Genomic DNA, 9,634 nt, shown 5'->3' with positions numbered 1-9,634 from the left:
CAGAATCCCTGTGGGATGCAGAAACTGGCAGAGAACTTTCCTGTGCAAAAATGTCTCTGGAAAACTTCCACATGATTTCCAGGATTATCCTCTTCGATAACTGAGACACCAAAGCAGCTTTGCGGCAGAGAGACAAGCTAGCTGCAATCAGGTCAGTGTAGAACAGGTGGGTGACCCACCTTCCCCTGTTTTACAGCCCTGTGCCCAAAGTTACTGTTGATGAGAAGCTTATGCCATTTAGGGTCCGCAACCCCTTCAGGCAGTACATACCGTCTAAACCCGCAACATATGGAATCAAGATCTGGGCTGCCTGTGATGCTGCTTCATCATATGTGTGGAACTTGCAAGTGTATACGGGGAAGTCAGATGGAGGAGCCCCTGAGAAGAACTAAGGGATGCAGGTTGTCCTGGACGTGACACAGGAACGTGGCCACAACATCACATGCAATAACTTTTTTACTTCGCACAAGTTGGGACAGGAGCTCCTCAAGAGTGAGCTGACGATGGGAGGAACAGTATGAAAAAACAAGCCAGAGCTCCCACCTTAGCTGTTGAATACACGGAACAGGCCTATCAATTACTCTAAGTTTGTGTTCAGGGCCGACACATCCCTAGAGTCCTACGTGCCAAAGAAAGGTTGCTGTCTATATTGCTTGTAATTGATAACAGTCAACATCTAAGTATTAAGTAGTTTCACGTAAATTGTATTGGCTGTATTGTTTTAAAACCCCAATAATGTTGTGGGTTCATCAGACCTGCAAACATTGAGTGAATAATAAAAACATGAACACCACACAAGGGTTAACAGCACTGTTGTCAACTTTTCTGCTATTAAAGAGAATCAGCATTAAAGGATATGCAAATGGGAGTGGATGGAACATTGTATGAACTGACTCAAGATAATCCTATTGAAATAAGTGACTTTTTGAAAATATCAGGAACAAACCAAGAAAGAAAATGTAACTGGTAAAACACGCATGGCCCTTGTTTCACGTTATTAAATATCTTGAAAGGGATTAAGTAAAAGGGCTAGAGGATGATGGTATGTCTGAACCTTAAAGGCATGATAAATGAGATGCAGGAGGTTAGTGACGTTAGCTCCACAGCAAATTGAAATGAAGAGCAAGAAAACCTGCAAACAGAGCTAGAGCAATTAAGGCTTTCACTAAAACTAAAGGAAAGTGAGATGTTGGAGCTTGTTAACCAACATGGAAATGACACAGACGCAAACCAGACCACGCAACCCTCCTCAAAACACAGTGCCAATACAGGGACACGCCACAGAATGGCACAAAGAGTTCAAGACATCCGGTCAAATAGGTGAACCAGGCCAGAAAGACAGACTCACGTTCTCCAGTCTAGCTCACCAAATCAAAAACGGACTGACTACAGGGTATCCAGAGATAGAAATAGTGGATGCAGTGGTAAGAGCTATTGCACCAGGGCTGCAAATGTGGAGCTATCTGGAAGGAAAGTCAGAAATTGCTCTCCACACACTGAGGAGAATAGAGTGCCACAGTATGAGTCATAATACCCATAAAACCTAGAAGTCAAACAGGGAAATGGTTCCAATCCTTTTTCCACCATTCATTTTAGAAACATAAAATAAGGACTGTGTTTTGTGGAGGCTTAGCCTAGCGTGAAGTTTTGATAACCGTGTAAATCTCTCTGGAACAAGGAGACTTTTAACAATATATTCGCTTGTATTTACAAATATGAAATGCTAATTAGCTGCTACTGTGACTATCATAAAAAAACTACAAATGCCATGATAATCTGGACGAGACTGCTAAATTGAGGCAAAGGATACAATCTCTGGATTAACGACCTAATGTTAGCTAAAGGCAGTATTGAAATGAATTGACTAAATGGCTAATTTTGTGAACTGCCTCGTGAAAGTTTTAAATTGACACAATACAATACTTGTTAGCAAAGGTGTCAGCTAGAGATGACGTGCAGGAGCTTGCAGGGATTTGTAGTTTTGTATTATGTCTACTTTGATGCTAATCAACAATTTCAAATCTGAGTAGATAGAGCGGAATATATAGATAAGTCACCTTGCCCTAGACTTACAGAGATTTAAATTATTATCAAAACCTCACGGCAGGGTACGCCTACATGAAACACAGACCTTATTGTAACTGTGTATTGGAAAAATGTATGGTGGAAAAATTATTGGAACCATTTCCCTGTTTGACCACTAGGTTTTATGGGTATTATTACACCTCCACTGTGGGGCTCTAAACTGCAACAGAACTGTATAGCCAACTCACATCAGAAATCCAGAGCAGCAAAGAGGCCCCACAAAATGTTCTTAGATATAATCCATTCCTTAGATATGAGACAGAAAATCCTATTTGCCTTACAGAAAGCAGTCTGTCCTCATGAATGTCCCAGCAGTGGTCCAGAGCATGTTCATGCATACTGGTCCACAAAATGACAACATAAGAACATACATGCAGCCATATCTCCTAGACACAAAAACTACAGATGCTGCTTCTAGAGAAACTGAACACTGCATGTGCTAATGAGACAGAGTAACAGAACAAAAGGAAAATGGATATGCCACAGCGGCTCGTCACCAGCAGAACACACCAAAACTCCCCACTGAGCTGGTATCAGAGCTAAAATGACTGAGGTCTGATATGATGGTGTTAAAGAACCTGAATGTTGGATTCTCACAAATCTGAGAATCCATTTAACAACCTGTGTTCATACCGCAGCAATAAAAATAAAATAGTGCTTTTCTTGTAAGAAAACACTCTCTGTTAAAGAGAATATCAAAATGAACACTGCTGAACACAGAAAATACTGCACACAGAGACCGTACTCCGGCATGAAGTGGAATGTAACGAAGAAGAACTCTAAGTCAGTGCTCTCCAACCCTGTTACTGGAGAGCTACCCTCCTGTTGATTTTCAATCAAACCCCAGTTGTAACTAACCTGATTCAGCTTATCAACCAACCAATTATTTGAATCAGGTATGCTACATTACGGTTGGAGAAAAAAACCTACCAGATAGTAGCTCTCCAGGAACAGGGTTGGAGACCACTGCACTAAGGTAAACCAGCCTTCTACTGTAACTGCCTTAGTCGGAAAACAATATCTTGTTGCTATTTGCAGGATCAGAGAACTCAGGCCTTGTGGGACACTGGCTCTCAGGTGTGTATCATTGATGAACTGTGGAAAACTTACCTGGTGTTAGGCTGAGAAATGTTTCAGATATAATTGACTCGCCTGACTCACTAAAGATAGTATCTGCCAATGGAATGAACATGCCTTATGTAGGTTGGATAGAAGTGACTTTCAAACTGGCCTCAAGAGGCAACTGACATTGATGAACAAGTCATCCCAGTGCTTGTGATGAAGGGAAGACATCTATCTCATTCCATTATTGACTTTAATGTGATTGAGAAAATTGTCAACAACAGTGAACAGTCAGGAGGCACATGCATAGAAGGTCAAAGGTGATGTTATCGGGATGATAACACGTTTTTAGGGGAGTGTGTGATAGAATGAAATGTGCCTTAATAATGCCGAAGCAGTACAGCATCATAATGTGTACGGGTAAGCGATATGCTGTTCATTTATTTGAATTTTGAAAATATGATCTGGGTGCTATGCTATATTGATGTCCATTTGATCTGAATATGATTGGTTATACCTGCGAATGAAATGTTGATATTACCGTCTATGTGCTCTATTCAGATTCAGAGATTTAGAGGGTTTAATAGTCACATGTACAGGGTTCAAATCTAATTTTATTTGTCACATGCGCCGAATACATCAGCTGAAGACCTTACCGTGAAATGCTTACTACAAGCCCTTTACTAACAATGCAGTTTTAAGAAAAGTAACAATAACAAGCCTATATACAGGGGATACCGATACCGAGTCAATGGGCGGTGGTACAAGTTAGTCGAGGTCATTTGTACATGTAGGTAGGGCTAAAGGTACTTTGCAGAAATAATAAACAGCGAGTAGCAGCAGCGTAAAAGAAAGGGGGGAGGGTCAAGGCAAATAGTCCGGGTTGCCGTTTGATTAGCTGTTCAGCAGTCTTATGGCTTGGGGGTAGAAGCTGTTAAAAAGTATTTTGGACCTTCACTTGGCACTCTGGTACCGCTTGCTGTGCGGTAGCAGAGAAAACAGTCTATAACTTGGGTGACTGGAGTCTCTGACAATTTTTAGGGCTTTTCTCTGACAAGCCTATTATATAGGTCCTAGATGGTGTTGTTGCCTACTCTTACCACCTGGGGTCGGCAGTCAGGAAATTCAGGATCTAGTTGCAGAGTGAGGTGTTTAGTCCCAGAGTCCTTAACTTAGTGATGAGCTTCGTAGGCACTAAGGTGTTGAACGCTGAGCTGTAGTCAATGAGCAGCATTCTCACATAGGTCCGGGAGGATGATGTTGATATGAGCCATGACCAAAACACTTCATGTCTACCGACGTGAAGTGGGGCGGTAATCATTTAGGCAGGTTACCTTCGCTTCCTTGGGCATGGGGACTATAGTGGTCTGCTTGAAACATGTAGGTATTACAGACTCGGTCAGGAAGAGGTTGGAAATGTCAGTGAAGACACTTGACAGTTGGTCCGCGCCTGCTTTGAGTACACGTCCCGGTAATCCGTCTGGCCCAGCAGCTTTGTGAACGTTGACCTGTTTAAAGGTCTTGTTCACATCGGCTACCGAGAGCGTTATCACAAAGTTATCCAGAACAGCTGGTGCTCTCGTGCATGCTTCAGTGTTGCTTGCCTCGAAATTGCATGAATCCCGGAACATATCCCAGTCTGTGCTAGCAAAACAGTCCTGTAGTGTAGCATCCGCTTCATCTGACCACTTCCGAATTGAGCGAATCACTGGTTTTTCCTGCTTTAGTTTTTGCTTGTAATCAGGATATAATTATGGTCAGGTTTGCCAAATGGAGGGTGGGGGAGGGCTTTGTATGCATCTCTGTTTGTGGAGTAAAGGTGGTCTAGGATTATTTTATCCCATGGCTGCACATGTGACATGCTGGTAAAAAATTTGGTAAAACTGATTTGAGTTTGCCTGCATTAAAGTCCTAAGCCACTAAGAGCACCGGTTCTGGGTGAGCAATTTCTTCTTTGCTTATGGCCTTAGAACTGGTTGAGAGTGGTCTTAATTCCAGTTTATTTATGTGGTGGTAAACAGAAGGCTATGAATAATATAGATGAGAATTCTCTTGGTAGATAGTGTGGTCTACAGCTTATCATGAGGTGCTGTAGCAGGCTCAAGGGTGTGGGATTTCAACGTCACTAAGTTCAATACCAAAACATGCACCAGTAGCACAAATAGAATGCAAATGGGGAGTTGTAGGGATTTCGGTACATGAGGAAAGAAGAGGGAATTCACCAATCACCTAACAGTTCACAAGCCGTTCTCATTGTCCGGTCCATTTTCCTGGGGAAATCCTCACACCCGGGTCCTCAGGCAATCCAGGCTGGTACACAAGGGGGGTTGTCCGACAGTCCAGGTCACAACGTGTTATCACACAGATATTGTTCTCGCTTCTTCCCCTCTTCATAACACTCTTGGTTCTCTCCTACTCTGCCCCTTTGTGCAGGCTGCTTCCTCCTTTATCCAAAAGCACTCCCTTGATTAACGAACAACAGCCTTGCCTCGTTGGGGCAGGAAGTTCAAATATGGCTAAGGGGGGGAGCCAGCGGCCTGACAGATATCTCCCCTCAATCCCCATTCCCCTCACCTCCCTCTGCCGTCTGCCACAGAACTCTACCTCAGGCGAGCAATACCTCAAGGCTTCTTTAATATTAGCATTCACGCACCAGCTGTTATTGACAAATAGACACACACCCCCACCCCTCGTTTTACCAAAGGTAACGTCTCTCTTCTGCCGGTGCATGGAAAATCCCGCTGGCTCTATATCGTCGTTCAGCCACGTCTTGGTGAAACATAAGATGTTATAGTTTATAATGTTCCGTTGGTAGGATAATCCTAATCGTAGGTCATCAATTTTATCTTCCAATAATTGCATGTTAGCAAAAAGAATGGATGGCAGTGGGAGTTTACTCGCTGGCCTACGAATGCTCAGAAGGCTGCCCGTTTTTCCTGCGTTTTTTCTTCACGCAAAAGGCAGGGGTCTGGGCCTGTTCCCGTGAAAGCAGGATATCCTTCTCGCCAGACTCGTTAAAGGAAAACATTTCTTCCAGTCCATGCTGAGTTATCGCTGTTCTGATGTCCAGAAGTTATTTTCTGTCACAAGAGATGGTAGCAGCAACATTATGTACACAATAAGTAAAAAAAGAAGTTACACAAAGCGCAAAAAACGAACAAAATAGCACAATTGGTTGGTAGAATGAAAAATGTCAGCCATGTTCTTCGGCGCCATCTTGTGTGTGTGTATGGATAGAGTTCCAAGAAAAGACAGGAGAAGATGGCAAAGGAGATAGTGATGAGAGTGAGAGCATACAGTATGAAATTAAATACCCCTTGGGATCTAAAATGAGTTTGGGGTGCCCTCTTGTGTCTCTCTTTTGTTCATTTGAGGATACTACAGTCACCTCTAGTGGAGGTTCTTAGAACACTGCTATTCAAATCAAATCAAATGTATTTGTCACATACACATGGTTAGCAGATGTTAATGCGAGTGTAGCGAAATGCTTGTGCTTCTAGTTCCGACAATGCAGTAATAACCAACAAGTAATCTAGCTAACAATTCCAAAACTACTACCTTATAGACACAAGTGTAAGGGGATAAAGAATATGTACATAAAGATATATGAATGAGTGATGGTACAGAGCGGCATAGGCAAGATACAGTAGATGGTATTGAGTACAGTATATACATATGAGATGAGTATGTAAACAAAGTGGCATAGTTAAAGTGGCTAGTGATACATGTATTACATAAAGATGCAGTAGATGATTTAGAGTACAGTATATACGTATACATATGAGATGAATAATGTAGGGTATGTAAACATTATACTAGGTAGCATTGTTTAAAGTGGCTAGTGATATATTTTACATCATTTCCCATCAATTCCCATTATTAAAGTGGCTGGAGTTGAGTCAGTGTGTTGGCAGCAGCCACTCAATGTTAGTGGTGGCTGTTTAACAGTCTGTTGGCCTTGAGATAGAAGCTGCTTTTCAGTCTCTCTGTCCCTGCTTTGATGCACCTGTACTGACCTCCCCTTCTGGATGATAGCGGTGTGAACAGGCAGTGGCTCGGGTGGTTGTTGTCCTTGATGATCTTAATGGCCTTCCTGTGACATCGGGTGGTGTAGGTGTCCTGGAGGGCAGGTAGTTTGCCCCCGGTGATGTGTTGTGCAGACCTCAGTACCCTCTGGAGAGCCTTTACGGTTGTGTACCAGGCGGTTGCCGTACCAGGCGGTGATACAGCCCGACAGGATGCTCTCGATTGTGCATCTGTAGAAGTTTGCGAGTGCTTTTGGTGACAAGACAAATTTCTTCAGCCTCCTGAGGTTGAAGAGGCACTGCTGCGCCTTCTTCACAACGCTGTCTGTGTGGGTGGACCAATTCAGTTTGTCCGTGATGTGTATGCCGAGGAACTTAAAACTTACTATCCTCTCCACTACTGTCCCGTCGATGTGGATAGGGGGGTGCTCCCTCTGCTGTTTCCTGAAGTCCACGATCATCTCCTTTGTTTTGTTGACGTTGTGTGTTATTTTCCTGACACCACACTCCGAGGGCCCTCACCTTCTCCCTGTAGGCTGTCTCGTTGTTGGTAATCAAGCCTACCACTGTAGTGTCATCCGCAAACTTGATGATTGGGTTGGAGGCGTGCATGGCCATGCAGTCGTGGGTGAACAGGGAGTACATGAGATGGCTCAGAACGCACCCTTGTGGAGCCCCAGTGTTGAGGATCAGCGGGGTGGAGATGTTGTTACTTACGGAGTAGTCTTTGTGTCTTGGGAACATTTGGTTATCAATATACAGTTTATCGACTACAAGAGCTACACGTTTCCCTTTTAATCTATTCTCCTTGAAGATTGGGTACAGAACTTTGCGCCGTTCTGCAATTTCCTTTGGGAACTGACCATTCATGCCTATTTTCGTGCCAGCGCGTCTTTTACCCAGGCTTTGAACCATTATTTTATCAACGACTGGGCGCTCATATCTCTGTCCGAAATGGTGTACAGGTTCGAGTTGGATTTTGTAGACAGCTTTGCGTGGAATCTGAAGCGCTGTAAGAAGGAATTCCTTCACCCCACTTTCAGGAACTTCAGGAACAGATTTTCTCTCATAGATCTAGTCTGTATGTCAAGTAACGCTTCTCTCAGAAAGATGTTCTCCTTTTAAAGTTCATTAATATCAATTTCAGTCCCTTTTAGCTTGTTTGTTTCTTTCTCCATTGTCACATCTTTTTCGTCACTCATCTTGAGGTTCGCCTTCAACTCCTTTATATCTTTACTGACTAATTCAAGTATGCCCAGTTTGTCATTTATTGATTTTAACAAGCATAAATCGTCTGTGTCTGTCGGAGTCGCGTTTTCTTTTGTAGATTGGATCTCCTTGTTTACTCTCCGTCATGTTTGGGTGTTGCTTGTTTACGTAATATTTGTCTCTACCTTTTTATAGTCTCTAATTTGTTTTGTGTCAGTCCGCCATCTTACCCTCTCCCATCTCACAGTTGTGTCAGTCCGCCATCTTACCCTCTCCCATCTCACAGTTGTGTCAGTCCGCCATCTTACCCTCTCCCATCTCACAGTTGTGTCAGTCCGCCATCTTACCCTCTCCCATCTCACAGTTGTGTCAGTCCGCCATCTTACCCTCTCCCATCTCACAGTTGTGTCAGTCCGCCATCTTACCCTCTCCCATCTCACAGTTGTGTCAGTCCGCCATCTTACCCTCTCCCATCTCACAGTTGTGTTAGTCCGCCATCTTACCCTCTCCCATCTCACAGTTGTGTTAGTCCGCCATCTTACCCTCTCCCATCTCACAGTTGTGTCAGTCCGCCATCTTACCCTCTCCCATCTCACAGTTGTGTCAGTCCGCCATCTTACCCTCTCCCATCTCACAGTTGTGTCAGTCCGCCATCTTACCATCTCCCATCTCACAGTTGTGTTGGACCGGTGTTTCCTGACTTAAAGGGAACCAGCAGCACTTTGTTCTCCACCCCCTCCATAGCCCCAATGCAATACTGTCCATGGGATACATTTAGGGTTGTGGAGGATAACTATTATACCTGTCTTAGCTAAAGTGGTGTGGGAAATGCTCAGTAGGGTCTCTACTAACCATTGGGGGCTGTGTCGTACATATCCAGCAGCAGTTCGTTCTCCACCCCCTCCGTAGCCCTCCGTAGCTCTCCGTAGCCCTCCGTAGCCCTCCATAGCCCCCAATGTAATACAGTGTGTTACAGTGTATTGCATTGGTGCCTATGGAGGGGGCGAATTGAAAAGCCAGCAGCAGGCCGTGCGACACAGTCCACCTCAAACTAACCATATTTGTTTAGTAGAGACCCCGATTGAGTATTTCCCACCCCAGATTATGACAGGGGGTAAAGTTCTCTACAACCAAATATGTATACCATTTACAGTGTATTGAATTGAAGGCTATGGATTGGGCAGAGTGAAAAGCCAGGACTGAGCACTCTCTATTAAACCTGTGGCCCAGCACACGAGACAAATTCAAGTTTT

General features: G+C 43.8%; 1 protein-coding gene across 1 annotated transcript in view; it reads right to left on the bottom strand.

Moving 5' to 3' along the window:
- LOC110539018 (lipid droplet assembly factor 1-like) overlaps positions 1–5,536 on the bottom strand; it is a 51,005-nt gene extending 45,469 nt beyond the window's left edge. Inside the window, exon 1 of the mRNA XM_036938935.1 lies at positions 5,377–5,536. The gene's annotated coding sequence lies outside the window, so the exon portion shown is untranslated. The remainder of the gene's footprint in view (positions 1–5,376) is intronic.
- Between the last annotated feature and the right edge of the window lie 4,098 nt (positions 5,537–9,634).

Source organism: Oncorhynchus mykiss, chromosome 12 (assembly GCF_013265735.2).
Source record: "Oncorhynchus mykiss isolate Arlee chromosome 12, USDA_OmykA_1.1, whole genome shotgun sequence".
Taxonomy (NCBI): domain Eukaryota; kingdom Metazoa; phylum Chordata; class Actinopteri; order Salmoniformes; family Salmonidae; genus Oncorhynchus; species Oncorhynchus mykiss.
The sequence above is the reverse complement of the archived record's forward strand: the minus strand, read 5'-3'. Positions and strand labels throughout refer to the sequence as shown.